At 37.5% G+C, this 23,450-nt stretch overlaps 1 long non-coding RNA gene across 1 annotated transcript in view; it reads left to right on the top strand.

Moving 5' to 3' along the window:
- The first annotated feature begins 699 nt into the window (after nucleotides 1-699).
- The window catches only part of LOC103105530 (uncharacterized), a 22,994-nt gene continuing 243 nt past the window's right edge, over nucleotides 700-23,450 (top strand). Inside the window, exons 1-3 of the long non-coding RNA XR_458517.3 lie at nucleotides 700-851; nucleotides 20,777-20,834; nucleotides 22,611-23,450. The exon at nucleotides 22,611-23,450 is cut by the window's right edge and continues 243 nt beyond it. This is a non-coding gene — a long non-coding RNA (uncharacterized LOC103105530). The remainder of the gene's footprint in view (nucleotides 852-20,776; nucleotides 20,835-22,610) is intronic.

Here is a 23,450-nt window from a genome sequence, read left to right as displayed (position 1 = left end):
TCTATAGCTGGCTGAGCTACCCCCCTCCCATACCCTCTTGTCTTACAGATGAGAAAACTGAGGCCAAGAGGAGAAATTATCTTGCTCTGCTAGTGTGTAAAGTGTACCATATATTTTTTCTTTACCCCTTTGTTGGGGCCCTATTTCCTGGAAAGTGGTGGAGGCACCCCACATCTGGGGGGGAGGAGACAGAGGAAGAAGGCCTTCCAGTTTTTTTTTTTCTGAGTGCCAATAGGCCTGAATCTCCAGAAGGCCTTGTTACCTTGGGCAGAATGAGAGAGGGTAGGGCCTAGTCTCACATAGAGTCCTAAGAAAAGGGCCTAGAGCCATGTATTGGGATTGGGGGGAATGGAATGGGTGAATCAACCCATCTTTCTCAAGAAAAGGGGGAGTCATTAATGAGGAGATGATTATGCTGTGGGAGGAGCAGCTCCTTTTGTGTAAAGAATTTGGAGGGCTTTAGTAACAGGGCCTTGGGGTTAAAAAGCCATGTGGGTATCCAGTTGTGTGCCAAGCGAGCCACACCTGGGGCTCCTCTCGCCCTCACAATTGGGCCTCTCTTCTGTTCCAGAAGGAGGTAGCTAAGAGCCTACAATTCCAGTCTGAGGCTTGGGGGTGGGGGTGGGGGGAGAATAAAGGCCCCCCTTGCCCAGATGGGGCAATTGTGGCAGGTAATGTGAATCCCACCCTTATGCTGGCCCTGGGCTTTGTGAGTCATCCCTTCTTCCTCTTTTCAGTTTCCTGGGGCAGTGTGCATCCCAGCTCATGCATAATGCAGTATCTGGACTGCCTCTGGCCTTCCAGGGCTCTTGACTGGGATAATCCTGCAGCACTCTTTGTCTAGGCCATAGGTAAGACAAGTAGCTAGACACCCCACCAAGGGGTCCCTCCTCTTTCTCCTCCCTTGACTTTAATGGGATGAGCTAATGATGTGCCCAGAGAACAGTGCCATCCATTCCTGGAAGTCAAGCTGAGTCTGAAAACCCAGACTGGGTCAAATGGTCAGAGCTTCCCTTTCAGGGTGCCCAAGGAGCAAGTCCCAGGCCCCAGGCTTCCCAGCCAGAGGAAGCAGAGGCCTAGGAGGCAGCGGCTCTGCTTGGAAACCATACAGGGATGTTCATTTAGATCTGGGGTCCTCCTGGTGGAGGTGTTCTCTCCATCCACCCTTCTGCCTTCTTATCCCCTATGTAATAAATAATTTAATATAAATTAATTAAATAATTAAATAATATAATAAAGAATTTAATTTAATAGATGATTTCTTAATAATAAATTAAATTAATGACAAGTTAATAAGTTCTTATGAGTAGATCGGTGCCAATCTGTTAGTAAGAACTTATTAGCTTATCGTTAATTTAATTTATTATTAACTTATTAACTTATTTATTTAATTTATTATTAAAATTATTTATTACATTATTAAATGATATTTGTTATTAGTTTATTCAACAAAAGATGCTGTGCCAAGTGATAAAAATAAATTGCTCCTGCCCTGATGAAGTCTATATCCGATAGGGGAAATAGCACATATACATTTAAGTACATGAAAAATACACATAATCTTTTTGAGACCATCTATGTGGTTTGGCATAGGAAATTCTCCATGAGGAGACTCCCTTCAACAGGGCAGGCTTCTGCCAGTCCTTCAATTTATGGTCCTGGAGAATTGCCAGAAGCAGTAAAAGGATGGAGGGACTTGCTCACTAATCACTTAGCCAAGAGGCAGGACTTGAACTCAAGACAAACTGACTCCAAGTCTGGATCTCGACCTCTGATGCATCATTGGCTGCCATGGCAAACATTTGCCAAAGGAAGCGCCAGGTAACTTGTGGGGAGGGGGCAAGGCATTAACTAGCCTTTGGGCAGATCTGCATTGACTTCTTATGGGAGGGGACCCTGGAGCTGAGTTTTGTCTTAGCACCAATACTAAGTATTCCAGGGTATAAGAGTGGTAAGGACTAGGCAATGGGGATTAAGTGACTTGCCCAGGATCATAAGCTACGAAGTGTCTGAGACCAGGTTTGAACGGAGGACCTCCTGTCTCTAGACCTGGCACTTTATCCACTGTGCTCCCTAGCTGCCCCAATCATTTAGATTCTCGATGATGTCTTTTATATCACTTCTTACATGGAAATTCTTGTGGTTCATATGCTGCAACCATCTTTCAGCTGCCATGTACCTTCCCATTGCCTTTGGGGCTACTCATCATTTTGATTCTGAGATAGTGCTGTTTTGTGGTCCAGAGCCATTGAACACCCCTGAGAGAAGGTTGGCATTAAAAGGGGTGAACTTTTGCTGCAGCAAATAGTGGGGATGTCTGAAAATTCTGCATAGTTTTCCAAATGTGATCCAGTCAGATTTTCTCCTCCTACGGAACTGTGGGCCCAAATCATTGTCCATCTCTATTGCCTGTCCAAGAGAGGAATACAGTGCTTCAGTTCCTCAATGGACTTGGGATCTGACTGACTTAGATATTTCTTCCAGGGATGCCCATTCAGCTCATGCAACTCTTGACAATGCTCTGATGCTCCAAGAGATCGATAATCTTGTCGATAAGAGTATTATCTACCATCATATTACACAGAAACTGACCCACCCCAATCTAAGCAAGTAAAATAGAAAAAGATTGCAACCAAACAGAGCATCAAGTCGAGTCGATAAGCATTTATGCACCTACTATGTTCCAGGCACTGTGTTAAGTGCTCATGCTACAAAGAAAGGCAAAAAAACAGACCCTGATTTAAAGGGGCCCACAATCTGGTGGGGGGAAACAACATGCAAATGATTATGTACAAATAAGACACCTACAGGAACAATGGAGGTCGTTTCAGAGGGAAGACACTAGTTTTAAGGAGAATCAGGAAAGTCTTCTGGCAGAAAGTGAGATTCTAAATGGAGACTTGAAGGAATTCAAGGCTGTGAGAAGATTAAATCTAATAGATAATTACCCCATGTTGAGCCATGGTTTGCTGAGCTCACCTGAGTCTCTTTGACATACACATGAAGTCCTCCCTCATGCACAAATCTGAGCCATACAACTCCAAATGACTGGGTAAGAAACCCTTGTAGACTAGGTGCTGAATTTTAGTTGAGAGAGCAATATAAAATATTATTCAAAAATATAAAGATGTTTGAAAATATAAAGATTAGAGAAATCCCTAGGATTATACACCTGCTTCACAGGTAGGCAATGTCTTAGTTTAATCTCAATCCTACATATTTTACACAAGCAATCAACTTTCCATTGTCATAATGAATTATATCCTTGAACTTCCTTCTGAAGATGCAAGCATGGGAAAAGAAATGGTGGAGTTTGGGGGTGAAGGGTGGGTGAGGTTCATACTGCTGTCTAGTATTTGGCTCTTTGATTAGAACAGTGAAATCCAGGAGAAACCATGGGAAGGTCAGGAGGTAGATTAGTTTCCCATCCTTCTTTCCAGCTCTCCCTTTTGGGAAGGTGACTGGATTTTCTTGCTTCCCTGCTTACATGTTCTTTTTTTATTCTTTTTTATGAACCTCATACAAATTAAGACTTTTGGGGGTCAAAAATTTTATTCACTCCTCTCTTTGTTCATCTATTAATGTAGTTTCTGATCATGTCTACACCTCCCCAATCTTTTTCTATTTTACTTGCTTAGATTGGGGTGGGTCAGTTTCTGTGTAATATTTATCAGATTTTTCCAATTTCTATCACAATATAATATTATTTCATTGTTTATTTTTGTTTATTGCCAGTGTTTTATTGTGTTTTGACCTCTTCTGATTTCCTTACTTATGTTTCCTTTTATTTGCTGCTTTTTCTGCTTGAGAGTTAAACTTCTGAATAATCTTTCTCTGTTAACATCCTTCCTTCCTTCCTTCCTTCCTTCCTTCCTTCCTTCCTTCCTTCCTTCCTTCCTTCCTTCCTTCCTTCCTTCCTTCCTTCCTTCCTTCCTTCCTTCCTTCCTTCCTTCCTTCCTTCTTTTCCTTCCTTCCACCTCTTCTGATTTCTTTACTTATTGTTTTGTTTTGTTCTTAAAGCTACTTTGGGGAAAAGAGGAAGATCAAAGAAGGGAGGATGGGGCTGCTTAATTTTGTGGATAGGTCAATGGTAAGGGATGCTACAGAGATAGTAGAACTCAATTTTATAATTTTGCTTTTGTTTTCTCTGAGAAGGATAATGTTGGCTTTTGGATTGAGAAAAATAAATAGAAAATTATTCACAAGATGGTTCAGTAGATTGAGAACCAGATCTAGAGATGGAAGGTCCTGGGTTCAAACCTGATCTCAGATTCTTCCTACTTGTGTGACCTTAATCAAGTCACTTAACCTCAATTGCTTAGCACTTTCCTGTCTTTTACCTTGGAACTAATAATTAGAATCAGTTCTAAGATGGTAGATAAAGGTTTAAAAAAAAAGCAAGAAAATTATTCACAAGGAATTAAATCTCAAGACAAATGAGAAGAAAGTCACAGAACACCTGACTCCACCAATGAGTTCAATTCATCAGGCTTGAATGAACTGCATCCTAAAGTTCTGAAATAACTGGGGGACATTGTTGCCCACTTGCTGTCAGTTGTCTCTGAAAAATCCTGATGAATAGGAGAAGTGTCATCAAAGCACTAAAGACAGACAGATATCCTGAATTTCCTGAAAGGAAGAGGATTAGATGGGTCTTCAAACTATAGTGCTCCAGGGATCTGTGTTGACCTATGCGCAGCTCTACTATTTTTAATATTACATCTCAACAGACTTGAATAAAAGCAAAGCTGGCACATGTCAAATTTGCAAATGATATGAAGTTGGGAGGGACTGGTAATACATTGAATGACAATCAGAATCTTAAAAGAAAAGCTTAGCAATCTAGAACAAGGGGCTAAATTTAATAAGAACATTGAATAGAGTTACATTTAAATTCCCATACATGGGTTCAAGAAATCAACTATACAAAGAAAAGAGGACAGGTGGCTTGGACTACAGGCTGTGTAAAAAAAAGTTGTTGGGTTTTGGAGGACTATAAGCTTAATGAAAATTAACAGTACATAATAATATGGAAGTGAGGAAGTCAATGTAAAATCTTAAGGACTGAAAGTCCGGCTTTGATTTTATTTAATCAGAAGATAGCTGAGGTATTATGTTTAGTGTTAAGAGTTAGTGGTTAGAAAGGACATTAATTAGATGAGGAGGGGGCAGCTACGTGGCTCAATGTATAGAGAACCAGGCCCAGAGATAGGAGGTCCTGGGTTCAAATTTGGTCTCAGACCAACTGTGTAACCCTGGGCAAGTCACTTAACCCCCTTTGTCTAGCCCTTACCTCTCTTCTGCCTTAGAACCAATACATAGTATTGGTTCTAAGACAGAAGGTAAGGGTTTAAAAAACAAAGAAGTTGGGGAGCATTCAGAAGAGGGTACTGAGGAATATGAGAGAACTGGAAAATATGTAATAAAAGGATGGGTAAAAAGAATAAGGATACATTTCCTGGAGGAGAGTAGGTTTAATAGAAAATAAGGGGGAGGCAGGTAGAAGATAGTACCTATCTTGTAGAAAAGGGGGGACTTTTTTCCCTTGGCTTGAGTGCAGAAGATGGAATTTGCAGAAAGGTAGATTTAAGTTCAATATGTAGTAATATATCTTAACAATGAGAAGTTCCAAAAGTAGAATTGCCTACTTCAGGGGGCAGCAGATTCTCCTTTGCTAAGAGTTTTCAAGTGGAGGCTGGGTGATTACTTCTCAAAAAATGTTTTAAAAAGCATTTCGTCTTAGGGATGGGCTAGGCTAGAAGATTTCTTAGGACTCTTCCATAGTTTGGATTCTGTGTATCTGACAGAAAACTTTGGGACTTGAGGAGGTCTTTGGTGGGATGAGGTGAGATTAGACTTTGGGGCAACAGGAGACTTTGGGAGTAGGAGTTGCTCCTTTTTAAAAAATATTATTTTAAAGTATTTTTCCAAGGTTACATGATTCATTTTCCCCCCTCCCAAATCTGGCAAGCAATTCCGCTGGGTTATACATGTATTATCATTCAATCCCTATTTCCATATTATTTTTTTTAATGAGTAATCTTTTAAAAACCAAACCCCCACATCCTATATCCATATAGGCACCATATAAACAAGTGATAAATCATGCTTTTCTCCCACAGTTCTTTCTCTTGATGTGGATAGCATTCTTTCTCATAAGTCCCTTGGGATTGTCCTGGATCATTGCATTGCTACTAGTAGAAAAGTGTATTACATTTGATCATTCCACAATGTTTCACTTTCTGTGTACAATGTTCTCTTGGTTCTGCTCATTTCACTTCACATCAGTACATGGAGGTGTTTCAAGTTATTCAAGGTCCATGTCTAGAAATCAGCTTATGTCATGTCTAATATGTCCTGGTGCATGCACATACTTACCCTTTTTGTTGTAAGGTGTCCTTTGTCTAACTAGTTGTCTGTAGGTTCTTTTCTTTCTTGAAGTTTTGTAGTGTTGTTTGCATTTTTATAGTGTGAGGTTAATTTGTGTTTTTTGTGTTTATGCTGCACTAGTCTTACATATACAGTTTCTCTTTTGTCTTTTTCCTTGGACTGTCATTTTTTGCAAGTTTTAAAGTTCTAATTGTCCATTTTTTGTTGTAAGTTGATCCATTTCTTCTTTGCTTCTATCTTTTGTTCTTTTTCTTCATCTGTGGTAGTCAGATTTTTGTCATCTACATGTTGACTGATGGGATCTTTCTTCTTGCACTGGAACTCAATATATGAGTGTGATGTAATGTTTATTGGTTTTAGTTACTGGAATTTTCAGTGGTCTCTTGTGTATTCTTCATTAATTCTCTGGGTTTTTATTTGATTCTAAGTTTTGAGTAGTTTGTGAGTGTTCTGATTGTTCTATGTCTATGTTTTGTTTTTATAATTTTATGTGGAAACAGTGGAACCATGAATCTTTGTTTGCAACTTTTACAGCTGATGGAGAAACAAACAGAACTTCATGTGGACCCAACCATTTTGAATCTGTTACTGATTTTCTGTTGAAATTCTTTATATATACTATGCCTCCAGGTTTTATATTGTGCAATGAATAGTCTAGTGGAACTCTCTGTTGTAATATGCCCATTTCATGCAATTCTTTGAGTCTCTATTTAAAAGCCTGAATATATTTATGTAGTTGGCAATCTCCTCCCAACATTGATACATATGCAGGTTTTTTGTGTTCTACCATTCCAGATTGCATGACTATATAACATCTCAAATGGAGATAAGTGTAAGTCTCCACTCCGCTTTGTCCTGAAATGAAACATTACTATTCACAGAGCGTCTGTCCAGGATAGATATATTTCTGTACAGACCTTGCCAAAAAGTGTTTTTACATCTCTGTTGAATCTCTCAATCTGACCTGCACTTTCAGGATGGTATACAGTGTGATAATTTCCTTTTATCCCTAGGTTTTTATACATTTCTTGGAGTATATGATGTGTGAAATGCTTTCCCTTGTCCAAATATAAAGATTGAGGAATTCCAAACCTGGGAATAATCTCTTTCAAAAGGATTTTTATCACAAAAGCTGCAGTGTTCTTCTTAGCTGGAAAAACTTCTGACCATCTTGTCAAATGATCTATTATGACAAGACCATACTTAAACCCTTTGTCATTTGGCATGCATATGTAATTAAGTTGTAAACTCTCAAAAGGAATATACACCAATGGTTGACCTCCCAAACCGTTGGTTCTGAACACTCCTTGGTTGAACTGTAAATAGATTTTGCATTTCTGACAAACTCTATTAACATAAGAGGAAATTCTAGGAGTTGCCCAAAATCATTTTACAGAATCGATGATTGCTTGTGTGTCATAATGCTTTTGTTCATGAATAGCATTGCATACATAGTAATACAAGGCTTTTGGTAAGATAGGACTACCTCTCTCAGAGAACCATATGCCCCTCAGTTGTTTTGCTCCAAGTTTTTCTTTCCAGTCCTGAATTTCCCTTTGTTATAGGCTTGTTTTAAATTATCCTCCTCGACTAGGGAGAAATTCAGAACATGGATTGGACCAAATCGAGTCCCATATTTTGCTGTTATGTCTACTCTATGGTTCCCTAAGGAGATGTGATCTTTTCTCATCAAGTGACCCTTGCAATGCATGACTGCAACTTCTCTCTTTCTCTTTCTCTCTCTCTCTCTCTCTCTCTCTCTCTCTCTCTATATATATATATATATATATATATATGTTGAGCATATAATTTATTTATTTAAAAATTTTTACTTTTAAATATTTTTCCATGTATACATGATTCATTTTCTTTCCCTCCCTCTCCCAAAGCCTATAAGAAATTCCACTGGATTTTACAAATGTTTTCACTTGGTACCTATTTCTATATTATTCATTTTTGCTATAGAGTGATTTTCAAAGCCTAAACCCAAAAACTCAAATCCCATACCCATATATACATGTGATAAGTAAGGTCATATGTTTTGCTTTTGCATTTCTACTCCCATAGTTCTTTCTCGCAATGAGGTTAGCATTCTTTCCCATAAGTCCTTCAGGAGTGTCCTGGCTTGTTGCATTGCTACTAGTAGCAAAGTCCATTACATTGGATTGTTCCACAAAGTTTTACTTTCTGTGTACAATGTTCTTCTGGTTCTGTCCATTTCACTCTGCATCAGTTCATTGTGTGAAGATTGGATTTGGCTCTCCCCTGATTATAACAATTATATATATATAACTTAACTCTCCCCTGCTTGTGAAGATTAAATTGTAACCCCTGTATATTTTTAGAACATGGTACTTAAAAGTTAAGTATGAAGATCTGTCCATTTAGATCTAATCACCAAAAGTGCAAATATCCCATTTAATCATGAAGTGGGAAGTCTGTGACCCAGGTGTGTGACAGTGGATGACGAATCAGAATCAACTGACTGCCTTCTGGGCAAAACAAAGCATCAACTGTGATTGGTAGACATAAAATTAGGGGAAGACACAGGAAGTGATGCAAGAGAAAATGTCTTTCAAAGGGGCTGTCACTTCCTGTAAGAGGTGTGTTCTTCATTTTTGGAAGTGGAGACGGGAAAAATTCTTCATGCTTTCAAGTTGAAGCTAGTGAAGAGGGGCAGAAGAATCTGCTGACTGGTCTGACACTTGGTGAGTGAAAGACTGACTTAACTGATGGATTTTCTGAAGAGACTTTCTGGGTCCTTGGCTTTGCTGAGGCTGGTTGAAACTAATTCTCCATGCCTGGAGGGGCTGGGAGTAAATTGCTTAGTGCTCAGGCTAGATATCTTACTTTATCCTCTCTCTGATTGCTTGCTTCACTCTTTCTACATTTTGTAAATAAATGGTAAATAAAATCTCTTTGGAATTAATTAAATTCATAGTGACCAAACTCTTAAATGATCAAGTCCAACTCTTTAAAAAATAACCCCTCCCCCCCTTACAATTGAGTTCTCCCAATATACATAAAAATCTTCCAGTTTGTCATTCCTTAGAGTACAATAGTATCCCATCAGCATCATATACCACAATTTGTTCAGTCATTTCCCAATCGATGGATACCCACTCATTTTCCAATTTTTTGCCACCACAAAGAGCGCAGCTATGAATATTTTTGTACAAACATTTTTCATTATTATCTCTTTGGGGTACAAACCCAGTAGTGGTATTGTTGGATCAAAGGGCATGCATTCTTTTAAAGCCCTTTGGACATAATTCCAAATTACCTTCCAGAATGGTTGAATCAATTCACAATTCCACAGGCAGTGTACTAGTGTCCCATTTTTGCCACATCCCCTTCAACATTTATTGTTTTCCTTTACTATCATACTGGCCAATCTGCTATGTGTCAGGTGGTACCTCAGAGTTGTTTATATTTGCATTTCTCTAATCAGGAGAGATTTAGAATACCTATTCATGTAATTATTGATAGTTTTGATTTCTGCATTTGAAAACTGCCTATTCATATCTCTTGACCACTTGTCAATTGGGGAATGACTTGATTTCTTATAAATATGACTTAGTTCCTTATACATTTGAGAAATTAGACCTTTTTCAGTGATTTTTATTATAAAAAATTTTCCCCCAGTTTGCTGCTTTCCTTCTAATTTTGGTTGCACTGTTTTTTAAATACAAAAACTTAAATTTAATACCCAGATTATTAATTTTATATCTTGTAATGTTCTCTATCTCTTGCTTGGTCTTAAATTCTTTTCTTGTCCATAGATCTGACAGGTATGCTATTCTATGTTCACCTAATTTATTTTTAATTTCCTTCTTTATATTTGAGTCATTTACCCACTTTGAATTTATCATGGTTTAGGGTGTGAGATATTGATCTAAACCTAATTTTCCCCATACTGTTTTCCAATTTTCCTAACAGTTTTTTGACAAATAGTGGGTTCTTATCTCAAAAGTTGGAATCTTTGGGTTTATCAAACATTAGCTTGCTCAAGTCATTTACCCCAAGTCTATTCCATTGATTTACCCTTCTGTCTCTTAGCCAGTACCATATTGTTTTGATGACCACTGCTTTATAGTACAGTTTAAGATATGGTACTGCTAGGCCACCATCCTTCATTTTTTTTTTCATTAGTCCCCTTAATATTTTTGGTCTTTTGTTCATCCAGATGAATTTTGTTATAATTTTTCTAATTCTATGAAAAAGTTTTTTGTTAGTTTGATAGGTATGGTACTGAATAACTAAATTAATTTGGGTAGGATTGTAATTTTTATTATGCTAGCTTGTACTCCCTATGAGAATCAATGCTTTTCCAATTGTTTAGATCTAACTTTATGTATGTGAAAAGTGTTTTGTAGTTACATTCATATAATTTCTGAATTTGGTTTGGCAAATGGATTCCCAAATATTTTATTTTATATAGAATGATTTTGAATGGAGTTTTTCATTCTAATTCTTGTTGCTGAGTTTTGTCAGAAATATGTAGAAATGCTAATGATTTACATGGGTTTATTTTGTGCCCTGCAACTTTGCAAAAGTTATTATTTCCACTAGCTTTTTTAGTTGATTTTTATAGAGACCCTCCACGGAGTCCTATATAATTTATCTGTGGGTGGGTGACCTGAGAAGGAGAATGGAGGCTAGAGGAATATGGATGTGAGATAGATAAGGCAGTCAGAGGAAGAGATGCAGGAATAAAGACTCAGAGACTACAAGGTAAAACACCTGGGGACAAGCGAGCTCCATAATAACCTCTCTAGAAAGAGAAAGCAAGTGGAGGAATTATAAGTATGAAGACCAAGAGAACCTGTGTGGAGTTGAGAGCTCTGGGACATCCCCCATGGGCCACATGGCCAAGAGATTAATGGGAGATGTGCGGGGCAGCTGCGCTGCATAAGTCAGTCAGACATGAGGAACATAATAGGCCACCGCAAGATCAAGATTGTAAGAGGCAATCAATTGGGGAATGGCTGAGCAAATTGTGGTATATGTTGGTGATGGAATACTATTGTGCTAAAAGGAATAATAAAGTGGAGGAATTCCATGGAGACTGGAACGACCTCCAGGAAGTGATGCAGAGTGAAAGGAGCAGAACCAGGAGAACATTATACACAGAGACTGAAACACTGTGGTACAATGTAATGGACTTTTCCATTAGTCTCAATGAAATGTCCCTGAACAACTTGGAGGGATCAAGGAGAAAAAAAACATTACCCACAAGCAGAGGACAAACGGTGGGAGTAAAAACACGGAGGAAGAACAACAGCTTGACTACAGGGGTGGAGGGGGTATGATGGAGGAGAGACTCTGAATGAACACCCTACTATGGAAACCATTAGCATGGAAATGGGCTCGGGTTGAGGATGCATGTGATACCCAGAGGAATCACACATAGCTAATGGGAGGGGTGGGGGAGGGGGAAAGGGGAAAAAAAAGGTGATCTTTGTTTCTAATGAATAACGTTTGAAAATGACCAAATAAAATAATGTTTAAACAAACAAAAAAAAGATTGTAAGAGGCAAGAGGGAGGGCAAACCCTGTGAGAGTAAGAGGTGTAAGAGAAGAGAAGGGAAGAGAGAGGAAGCTTGCACATGTTCCCCAGCCTTTATTGGGGACCTTAGGAATGTCAAGTGGGAGATGATTAATGAATACGTGACATGATATAGGTTTTTACATTGGTAGCATTGACAATGACGGAATCAAAGAGAAGGAGATTAATCCAACCCATGCCTTGCAAATGAATGTACTCTGAGCCAGGGCAGCGAGGCTGTCAAGGCCCAGCCCAGGAATTTGCCTGTCCTTTGCTAGTCCTTTGGACTGTCCCTTTCCATACCATGTGTCTGGTAAATGAATATACAGTATACAATATCAATACATCAATCATACTTCCGAGATGCTAAGATGCCTGGTATGCTACAATTTTCTTGAATTCCCTAAGTATACCATCATATCATCTGCAAAGAGTGATAGTTTCTTCATTGCCTTCTATAATCACTTCAATTTCTTTTTCTTCTCTAATTGCTACTGCTAGCATTTCTAGTACAATATTAAATAGTAGTGGTGGTAATGGGTATCCATGCTCCACTCCTGATTTTATTGGGAAGGTTTCTAACTTGTCCTCATTGCAGATAATGCTTGATAAATACTGCTTATTATTTTGAGGAAAGGTACTTCTATTCCTATACTTTATAGCTATTTCAATAGGAATGGGTATTGTATTTTGTCAAAGACCTTTTCTGCATCTATTGAGATAAACATGTGCTTTTTGTTAGTCTGGTTGTTGATATGGTCAATTGTGTGGATGATTTTCCTAACATTAAACCAGCCCTGCATTCCTGGTATAAATATCACCTGGTCATAGTGAATAATTCTTGTGATAACTTGCTGTAGTCTCTTTTCTAGTATTTTATTTAAGATTTTTGGCATCTATGTTCATTAAGGAGATTGTTCTATATTTTTCTTTCTCCGCTTTTGGTCTTTCTGACTTTGGAATCAGTACCATATTTGTGTCATAAAAGGAATGTGATAAGACTCCTTCTTTGCTTATTTTGTCAAAAAGTTTGTATAGTATTGGGATTAGTTGTTCTTTAAATATCTGATAGAATTCTCTTGTTTATCCATTTGGCCCTAAGGATTTTTTTCAGGGGGTTCCTTGATGGTTTGTTCAATTTCTTTTCCTGAGATGGGATTGTTTAAATATTCTTTTTTTCCTTTTGTTAATCTAGGCAATTTATATTTTTGTGAATATTCACCCATTTAATCTAGATTGACATATAATTGGGTAAAATAGCTTTTACCAATGACCTTAATTTCCTCTTACTTAGAGATGAGATCACTCTTTTCATCTTTGATACTGGTAATTTGATTCTCTTCTTCTTTTCTTTTTTATTAGATTAACCAATACTTTATTTAATTTGTTTTTTTCCCAAATACCAGCTCCTGGTCTTTTTATTTTATTTATTTATTTATTTATTTTATTTATAATAATAATATAATATAATATATATATTATATATATAAAATTATATATAAAATATATAATATAATAATAATAATAATAAATTATTTATTTATTTATTAGTTCAATAGTTCTTTTACTTTCAATTTTTCTAATTTCTCCTTTGATTTTTAGGATTTCCAATTTAGTTTTTATCTGGGCATTTATAATTTGTTCTCTTTCCAGTTTTTTCAAGTTGCACACCAAATTCATTGATCTCCTCCCTCTCTAATTTGTTGATAAAGGCACACAGGGATATAAAATTTCCCCCGAGTACTGCTTTGGATGTATCCCTTAGATTTTTATATGTTGTCTCCCCATTGTCATTCTCTTCAATGAAATCAGTAATTGTTTCTTTGATTTATTCTTTCACCCACCAGTTTTGAAGAATTATATCATTTAGTTTCCAATTGATTTACAATTTTCCTTTCCATGAACCCTTATTAATTATGATTTTTATCACATTACCATCTGAGAAAGTTGTATTTATTATTTCTGCTTTTCTGCATTTGTTTGTGATGTTTTTATGCCTTAGTATATGGTCAGTCTTGGTATATGTACCACATGCTGCAGAAAAGAAGCCATATTCCTTTTTGTACCTATTTAGTTTTCTCCAGACATCTATTAGCTCTGATTTTTCTAGCATTTCATTCATTTCTCTTACTTCTTTCTTATTTATTTTTTGGCTGGATTTGTCTAGTTCTGATAGGGGAAGTTTGAGGTCCTCTGCTAGTATAGTATTACTATAAATTTCCTCTTCAAGCTTCTTCAATTTCTTCTTTTAAAATCTGGATTCTATACCATTTGGTGCATATATGTTTGTGTAGTGATATTTCTTCATTATCTATATTCCTTTATATCAAAATGTAGTATCCTTCCTTGTCTCTTTTAATTGAATCTATTTTTACTTTAGCTTTCTCTGAGATCATGATTGATACTCCCTCCTTCTTTGTTTTAGTTGTGGCCCAATAGATTTTGCCCTTGCCACTTACCTTTATCCTGTGTTTGTCTATCTGCCTCATGTCTGTTTCTTGTAGACAACATATACTAGGGTTCTGATATTTAACCCACTCTATCCATTTGCATTTTATGGGTGAGTTCATCCCATTCACAGTCACAGTTATGATTACCATCTGTGTATTCCCCTCCATTTTGACTTCCCTCTTTAATCCTAACCTTATTCCTTCTATTCTTTCCCTTACCTCCAGTGTTTTGCTTTTAGTCAGTCTCTCCCCTTTCTCCTCCCTTATATTTTTCCCCTTAACCCCCCCCCCCCCACCTTTTTCTTCCCTCTTACTATAGAACCTTTTGGTCATCCAACCCCCAACCTCTCCTTCCCTTGTAGTACTCCTCTCCTCCTCACCACCCCATTTCTTATTCCTCTTTTACTTTTCTATAGGGTAAGAAACAATTCTATACCCCAATGAGTCTGACTGTTCTTCTCTCTTTGAGTCAATTCCAATGAGAGTATGGTTTAAATATTACCTATCACCAACCTCTTCTTCCCTTCCATTATATTGGTCTTCTCATCTCTCCCCCATCCCCTTCCCTCCCCCTTCCCCCTGCTTCTTTATGTGATATATTTTGCCCCATTTTACTTTTCTTTTCCCACTTCTTTTAGTATTATCTTCCCCCACCTCAGTTTTATTTACATATATATTATATTATATAATAATATATAAATACATATATATTTAAACATATCATCCTAATCAGTTAACTACCCTCTATGTAAACATCTTTTAACTACTATGACAATGATAATACTTTTTAATGATAATCATTTTTCCATATAGGAATATAAGCCATTTGACCTTAGCAAAGCCCTTAAATTTTTCCTCTTTCTTATTAATCTTTTCATGCTTCTCTTGGATTTTGTATTTGGGTCTCAAATTTTCTGTTTAAGTCTGGTCTTTTCTTCAGGAATGTTTGGAAGTCTTCTATTTTATTAGATGACCAGACTTTCCCCTGAAAGAGTCAAGCCAGTTTTGTTGGGTAGTTGATTCTTGGTTGTAGACTCAGTTTCCTTGCCTTCCAGAATATCATATTCCAAGCCTTCTGGTCCTTCAATGTGGAGGTTGCTAGATCCTGTGTGATCCTGTCTGGGGCTCCATGATATCTGAATTATTTCTTTCTAGCCACTTGTAATATTTTCTCCTTGGTCTTGGAACTCTTGAATGTTCTAATGCTCTAATGTTCCTAGGATTTGTCATTTGAGGATTTAATGCAGGAGGTGATCTGTGGATTCTTTCAATCTCTATTTTACCCTCTTGTTCAAGGATATCAAGGCAGTTTTCTTCAATAATTCCTTGTAGTATAATGTCTAGGCTTTTTTTTTTTGTCATGATCCTCAGGTAGTCCCATAATTCTTAAATTATCTCTCCTCGATCTATTTTCCAGGTCAGTTGTTTTTTTTAATTAGGTGTTTCATATTCCTATTTTTTCATTCTTTTGATTTTGTTTTATAGATTTTTGATGACTTGTGAAGTAAATAGTTTCTAATTGTTCAATTCTAACTTTTAAAGACCAAATTTCATCCATGACTTTTTGATTCTCCTTTTCCTTTTGATGTATTATCCTTGTAAGTCATTCTTTTCATCTTTTAATTTTTTTGCCTTGTTTTCAACCTAGTCAATTCTGGCTTTTAAGACACTATTTTCTTGTTTTAGTTCATATGCTTGTTTCCAGATGACCTACTTTGCTCTTTAAGTTATTTTCCCAATTTTCTTCAACCTGTCTTATTTGTTTTTTTAAAATATTTTTTTGAGCTCTTCCAGAGCCTGGGTCAAATTCACTAGAGTTTTTGAGGTTTTGCTTGCTGTTCCTTGGTCTTCCTCTGTTTCATTTGTTCTTTGTTCTTTATCTGAATAGACGCTTTCAATTGTAATTTCCTTTATTTAAAAAATTCTGTTGTTCCTCATATTTTTCTTCTTACCACCTCCTTGTGGACTGTATACTTGCTTCTCTATTTGTTTGCTGAATTTTTGAGTTTGAGCTTTTCTGCCCTGAAGGGGCTTCTTCTCTGCTCTTCTGGTATACTGGATTAGACTAGTTGAGGTGACCAGCTGAGCTAACATGCTCTGAGGCCAGATTTTCCCCAGCTTCCCACAGAGGCTGAAAGTGAAGGTGTGGAGGCTGAAGGTACATAACCAGTTGCCCTCCTTTGCTCCTCTCAGACAGCTGTGGTAAGAGCCCTGAGCTTCATGTGGTGATATCAAGGTATCTGTTACAGTTGCAGCCCTTACCCTGGAATCCCATACTCTGCCCAAGTCCCACCACAGGTATCAGCTCAGTAGGTGGGGAAGGTGTTGGGTCTTTCCCTTATACTCTAGAATTCAAATTTCTCTCTGTACCTTTCAAGATTAATCAAGTAGGAGAGTCCTGTGGCTCTGTCTTGTTGTTGGGTTTTGATTTCTGCCTTTTTTGAAGTTCTCTTTTTTAAAATTGATATGGAAGGATAGTCACAGAGGATTAGACTTCTGCGGCTTCTAAGCTACTTTCTTGACTCCATCCCCTACTCCTTTTTTTTTTTGTTTGGATATTTTCCCCTGGATATTCCATAGGAAACTCAAACTCAATATGTTAAGCACTGAACCTCTTTATCTTTTCCCTCTAACCCCACTCCTCCTTCTAACTTCCCTGTCTAAAGCAGTGGCACCACTCTCATTTACTTTGCTCAGTTTTGAAACCTCAGACTGTTCCTTGATTCTTCACTCCTTGATCATTCATATCTAACCCATTGCCAAATCTTATCTTGAGATCTCTAAACTTTAAAAAATGTGATCTTTTTATTTCAATAAAATTAATTCCTTTTACAATTCTATGTTTTATTTTATGTATTTGAAAATTTTTGCCTGAAAAGAGTTTCATAGGCTTCACTTGACTGCCAAAGAAGTCCACGACATTAAAAAAATGTTAAGAACCTCTGATCCTAGATTTATGCACCTTCAGATCCTAGGGAGGTATGTTTTTGGAGAGTACTTTTCCCTCTTCTTCCTTCCCAAGCTCTGTCAAAAGGGTACCTGCCAACAGGCCAGGACTGGAGTCTTCAGAGTCCTCGGCAGCTGGCAGCAAAAATATTTCTGGCGAAGGATTGGAGGCAACCCCATACCACACAGCCCCACACAGCTATCATCATCAGGGAAACAGCTGTTCATTGTACAGATCAGTCTCCTGAAGGAAATACCTAAATTAAATCAAACACATGAAGACAACAAAGGGATAAGTGCATCTTGGCAAGAGCAAGGCTGAGCTGTTGGGAGGGAAGTATATTGCAGTTCAAGGTTCAGGACTGTAGCCAGCTGGGACAGATCCAAGAAGAGGGTTATTCATGCTGGATGTCCTTGGACTACCGAGAGTCACTTTCTTTCTTTTGTTTCTTTTTTTTTTTTAAATTAAAACCCTTACCTTCTGTCTTGGAATCAATACTGGGTATTGGTTCCAAGGCAGAAGAGTGGTAAGGGCTAGGCAATGGGGGTTAAGTGACTTGCCCAGGGTCACACAGCTAGAAAGTGTCTAAGGCCAGATTTGAACCTAGGACCTCTCAACTCTAGTACTGGCTCTCAATCCACTGAGCTACCTAGCTGGCCCTGAGAGTCACTTTCTCATGGAAACAAGCCCAGAAATCTTTGAGCTCTTTTCCTTCCTTCCTTCCTTCTTTCCTTCCTTCCTTCCTTCCTTCCTTCCTTCCTTCCTTCCTTCCTTCCTTCCTTCCTTCCTTCCTTCCTTCCTTCCTTCCTTCCTTCCTTCCTTCCTTCTCTACTCCTAGCCTATTCTTCTCATCTACTTCTATCCTGATTCTGACCTATTTAACTCTATTTTTAACATAAGAGACAGTCTAGTGTCATGATAGAGGGCCATGCTTGAAGGCAGAAAGACTTGTTCTGGATGTGTGGTTGTGGACAAATCCTACAGGCAGTTTTCTAAGTCCGAAAGTTACAAATGAGCTTCTGATACAAGTCAAAGTCCAGCCACTTTCAATACTAGGAATTCCACACACTGATAAAATTTTAGGTTTTTACCAAGGTGGAGGAAAGTATACTGAATTCAGTCAGAGTTTCTGAGTCTGAATCCTGGCCTTGCCATTTATTATCTATGTGATCCTGGGCAAATCTCTTCATTTCCCCGAGGCTCTCCCTCAAAGGAGGCGTTTGACTAGATGGATTGCAACACCCCTTTTCAGTTTCAAATCCTATATCTTCTGGTACTATGAACAACTATGAGTTATGATGGTGCTCTGAGATAAAAAAAAACCAAACTGAAATGTTTCTACTAAAATATATGTTGTCCTTCGATGCAGATACCTTGGGAGGCCTTATTATTCTGATGATGTTATTCTTGCTCAGAAAGTTTCTAGAACTTTGCTTAAGGCAATCACTTCTGCGCTGGGTAGGAGAAACCAAAGATAAATGGGATAATTCTTTTCAGGATTATTTTACATCAGAATAATATAGTGGAAAGAACACTGGACCGTGAGGGAAGATACTTGGGTTCATGACCTCACTTTGTTTATTGCTAGCTGGGTGGCCTTAATTAAAGTAATAGCTAATGTTCATATGAGCAGCTAGGTGGTGTAGTGGATAGATTGCTGGGACTGGAGTAAGGAACTCATCTTCCCAAGTTCAAATCCAGCCTCAGTCATTTCCTAACTCCATGACCCTGGCCAAGTTACTTAATTCTGCTTCAGTTTCTTTGTGTAAAATGATCTAGAGAAGGAAATGGGAAAGCACTCCAATATCTTTGCCAAGAAAACCCCCACAAAGAGTTGGACATTACTAAAATGAGTGAACAACAACAAAAGCATTCTTGTGGCTTTTTAAGGTTTGCAAAGCACTTTACAAAAATTATCTAACTTTACCCTCACAACAACCCTGAGAGATAAGTGGTATTACTTCTTTTTTTAGAAATGAAGAAACTGAGGCAGAGAGAGGTTAAGTTACTTGCCCAGGAGTGCCTACCTAAGGTAGGATTTGAATTCAGATCTTTCTGATTCCAAGACCAAAGGTCTATCCACCATGCCACCTTGTTGCTTGAGCAAGTCTGAGCTTGAGATTCTCATCTATAAAATGAGCATTATAATACTTCACTTGGCTATCCCACAGACTGTTTTGAGGAAAACACTGTGAATTGTAAAGTACTAAAGAAATATAAACTACTATTATCTATTAATCCAGCTGTATTTGATGTTCTTTTCAGCATCAGCGCAGTTGTTTATTTCTACTCACATGATACTGTAGGAAAGAAGAATGTGATTCATAGATACTGGAGCTTGAAGGGGCTTCACTTAGAATCTGTCTAATGTTCTCCTTTTTTTCAGATGAAGGCCAGGAGAGGTTATATAATTTGTACAAGGTCACTCATGCATTGAACAACAAAGCCAAAAACCCAAGTCCAGTGCTCTCTTCTTGTTTTGCCAGAGTCTTGTACTAAAACTCAAAATTAATCCACGTAGTCCTGGAGTCTTGGGATGATTTCCTAAAAGATTGCAAATTCAGCACTCTGAGACCAATTCAATGTCATCTACTCCATCCACCCTCCTCCCATTCCCATTCCCAGCCTCCACCATAAGCTCCCAATTATCTGAGCTTTGTGAGAGATCTGAATGCAGATGGGACCACAGCTGAGGATCTCAGGAGCAGAGGGTCTGTCCCCTCTGAGTAATCAAAGGAAATACAGGTTATGTCTATCAGTAAGAGTGTAATATGAATTATCCAGTATTCATAAATGTCCCCTTTCAGGACCATTCAGTACAAATAAATGGAGCAATTGTCTCCCTATCTTTTATGGACACTTTTTTTTTTGTTTTGTTTTGGAGGGAAAAAACAAACAAACCAAAACCTAAAGTCTTGTACACTGAAGAAGGTGGTTTGAGGGTCAAGAAAAGTGGGTAGTGAATTTATGGAATATGTCCCATTGAGACTGAATACACAAAACATAAAAATGGATTCCAGAAGGGTTTAAAAAGATTAATGTGTGAAATCCACAATTTCCTAATACAATTAAATGTATTTTTTTGGGGGGGGGAATATCTATTCCTAACTTTTGAGGACAATGGACATTCTCCTAAATGTTCTATGAAACTTTTTTTATAGACTAAATATCAGTTTAGATGGATCTAAAGAGGATGATAGCCCTAAAAACGGAAGAGAATCTAGAGGTTATCTAGTCCAACTTGATAATTTTTAATTAGCAAAAATTAATTTCTTTACCTTCTACCCCTTCCCTACCTCCATGCTTAACAACAGCAACAGCTCACCAATAAATATTTATAAAACAAAAAGCAAAACAAAGGTAAAACAAAAAATATTCTACACATTAACCAGAAAAAAATATACCTCATTTTGTAACCTGAATCCATAATCTCGTCAACAGGAGGCAAGAAGAATACTTCATTGCCAGACTAATGGAATTATGATTGGCTGTTGAATTGGTCAGTTTTCATGTCTTTTCAAAGTTATCTTTACAATGTTGTTATTATTGTATAATTTACTTTTTTGATTCTGCTTACTTCATTCTACAGCAGTTCATGTCTACCAACGTTTCTCTAAAATCATCCCTTTCATCATTTCTTACAATACCATCTATTATATTCATATGTCATGTTTTGCTTAGTCATTCTGCCATTGACTAGCATTTCCTTATTAATCTCATTTTAACAAATGAGAAAAAATAAGGGAATTTAAGTGACTTGCCCAGGGTCAAGTAGGTAGCATGTGTAGAAGGGAAGGCGAGGGATGTAAATATAGATCTTTTGACACCAGAGACAGTGCTCTTTCCACAGTGGCATTTTCACTGACTGTCCCCCATATCTGGGAATATTCTTCTTCCTCATTTCTTCCTCCTCACTTTCCTGGATTCCTTCACGTCTTAGCTAATGTCCCACACTCTGCTAGAATTCATTCCCTGTCTTTCTTATTTCTGAGATCACTGACAATCATTTAGGTATATTTATTGTTCAATCATTTCAGTCATGTCCAATTCTTTGTGACCATATTTGGGGTTTTCTTGATGGAGATCCTGGAGTGGTTTGCAATTTCCTTCTCCAGTTCATTTTACCAAAGAGGAGACTGAGGCAAATAGAATTAAGTGATTCTTCCCACAGTCATCTAACTAGTAAATTTCTGAGGCCAGAGTTGAACTCAGAAAGATGTCTTCCTGACTCCAAGCCCAGCATATTAGCTATGTAGTGCTTTATTTCTCTCAATATAAAAAATATGTGGCATTTATGTATATATTTACATATGTATGCACATAAAGTATATATATATACAAGTATATAACATATATATACATAAACATGTGAAAATGAAATGAACAATGATTCTACTAATCATATGGACCTATTTAAGCTTCCATTTTCCCCAGAGATTCTTGACCTCCTGGTATAAAGCTAATTCACATAGATACACACACACATATATACATACACACATAAAGATATGTACATAAATCTATATGGGCATATATGATATATAGGTAGATATTTCCATGTGTGTGCATGTTATCTCTATATATTTATATGTATACATATATGTTTCTCTATGTGCATGCATATAAATATATATATTTTTTCATGTCGTTTTTGCACATTTTAACCTCTGTCAGATTGTGAACTCCTCGAGAGCAGGCATGGGCTGTGGTTCTTTCTTTGTTTTTTGTTTCTTTTTGCATCCTCAATGCTTAGCTCAGTGCCTAGTTTTTAGTAAGTGCTTAATCAGTACTAGTTGGCGTAGCTTCCTGCCTTTTACCACCTCTCTGACCCAGTGTGGGATTTCTTATGTTTGAGGTTGAACTGGGTGAAGGAGTCTTTGAAGGGGGCCCTTTCTTCACTTGAAGCTATGATTTCAGCTGGGTTTTCCTCTTCAGGTTGTTCTTGAATCCTGATGATGTGACAACTAGGGCCTTTCAATAACTGGAGGGAAACGTTTTCGTGAGAATGTTGAGGTATAACTCCCACAGATCCTCATCCCAGAAGAGCTGGGTGGGATTCTTAGTTTGTAGACAAAGTTCTCTCTGCTCAGCCACTTTGTACCATAGATCTCTCTCCCAGGATCCTATCTGTTCTTCAAAATCAGTGTTCCAAAGGGAAGGATAATTTTCAGAAAAGTTCCTTGCAAGATAAGCCTTGCAGTTTATAACCTGGAGCAAGTGAGAGAGAATTTGGCATGTCATGTTCCAAATTCATTTTTCTACCCATTTCCTTTAGAAAACGAGTCTGGCCTCCATCTAGCTATTTCCATACAAATCCACAAGACCATGGATTTAGAGACCAGCTGGAATATGGGACCAGAAATAAAGAAGTACACATTGAAATATGGAAGGCCATTTGGATCAGAGCAGCTGCCTTTGGGTGAAGGTCAGGAAATGATATAATTTACAATAGCCCTGAGAGTATGGCAATAAATATTTACCAAACACCTAATAATGTGCAGAGTACCATGAGAGATGCTGGGAAAGGTCCTGCCCTTGAGAAGCTTATAGTCTGGTATTGGTTGTTCCTATTGGTTCCAAATGTAGGTAGAGAGCACTTTAGGTGGTGCAGTAGATAAGGTTGCAAATCAAAAAGATTCATTTTCCTGAATTCAAATCTGGACTCAGACACTATGAGCTGTGTGACCCTGGGCAAGTCATTTATGCCCTGTTTGCCTTAAAAATAAATAAATTATAACTATAGATAAAATAAGCCATCTTGGAGAGGCAATGTAGGGCCATAAATCTAGTGCTAGAAGGCACTTCAGACAGGGATTGTATCTTGTCCCAACTTTGTATTTCTTTCTGTGTCTAATACAGTACATGGTATACACAGGATGCCTAATAAATGGCTATTGAATGACTGAATAAATGAATGAATGAAAGGATGAATAAGACAACTTTATATGGTAGAAAAAATCACTAGTTTAGTCGGGAAACTGGTATTTGGGTTCAAGTGCTGATATTTCTTCACTGAGCAATTCTGGGGAAGTCTTCAGCCTCATTTTCTGCTTTTATAGTAAGGGGAAAATAATATTTGCATGACTACTCTCTGCGGGTTGCAAGAACTTTGGTA

This window comes from Monodelphis domestica, chromosome 1 (genome assembly GCF_027887165.1).
Source record: "Monodelphis domestica isolate mMonDom1 chromosome 1, mMonDom1.pri, whole genome shotgun sequence".
Lineage (NCBI taxonomy): Eukaryota > Metazoa > Chordata > Mammalia > Didelphimorphia > Didelphidae > Monodelphis > Monodelphis domestica.
This window is presented reverse-complemented; position numbering and strand designations above follow the sequence as displayed.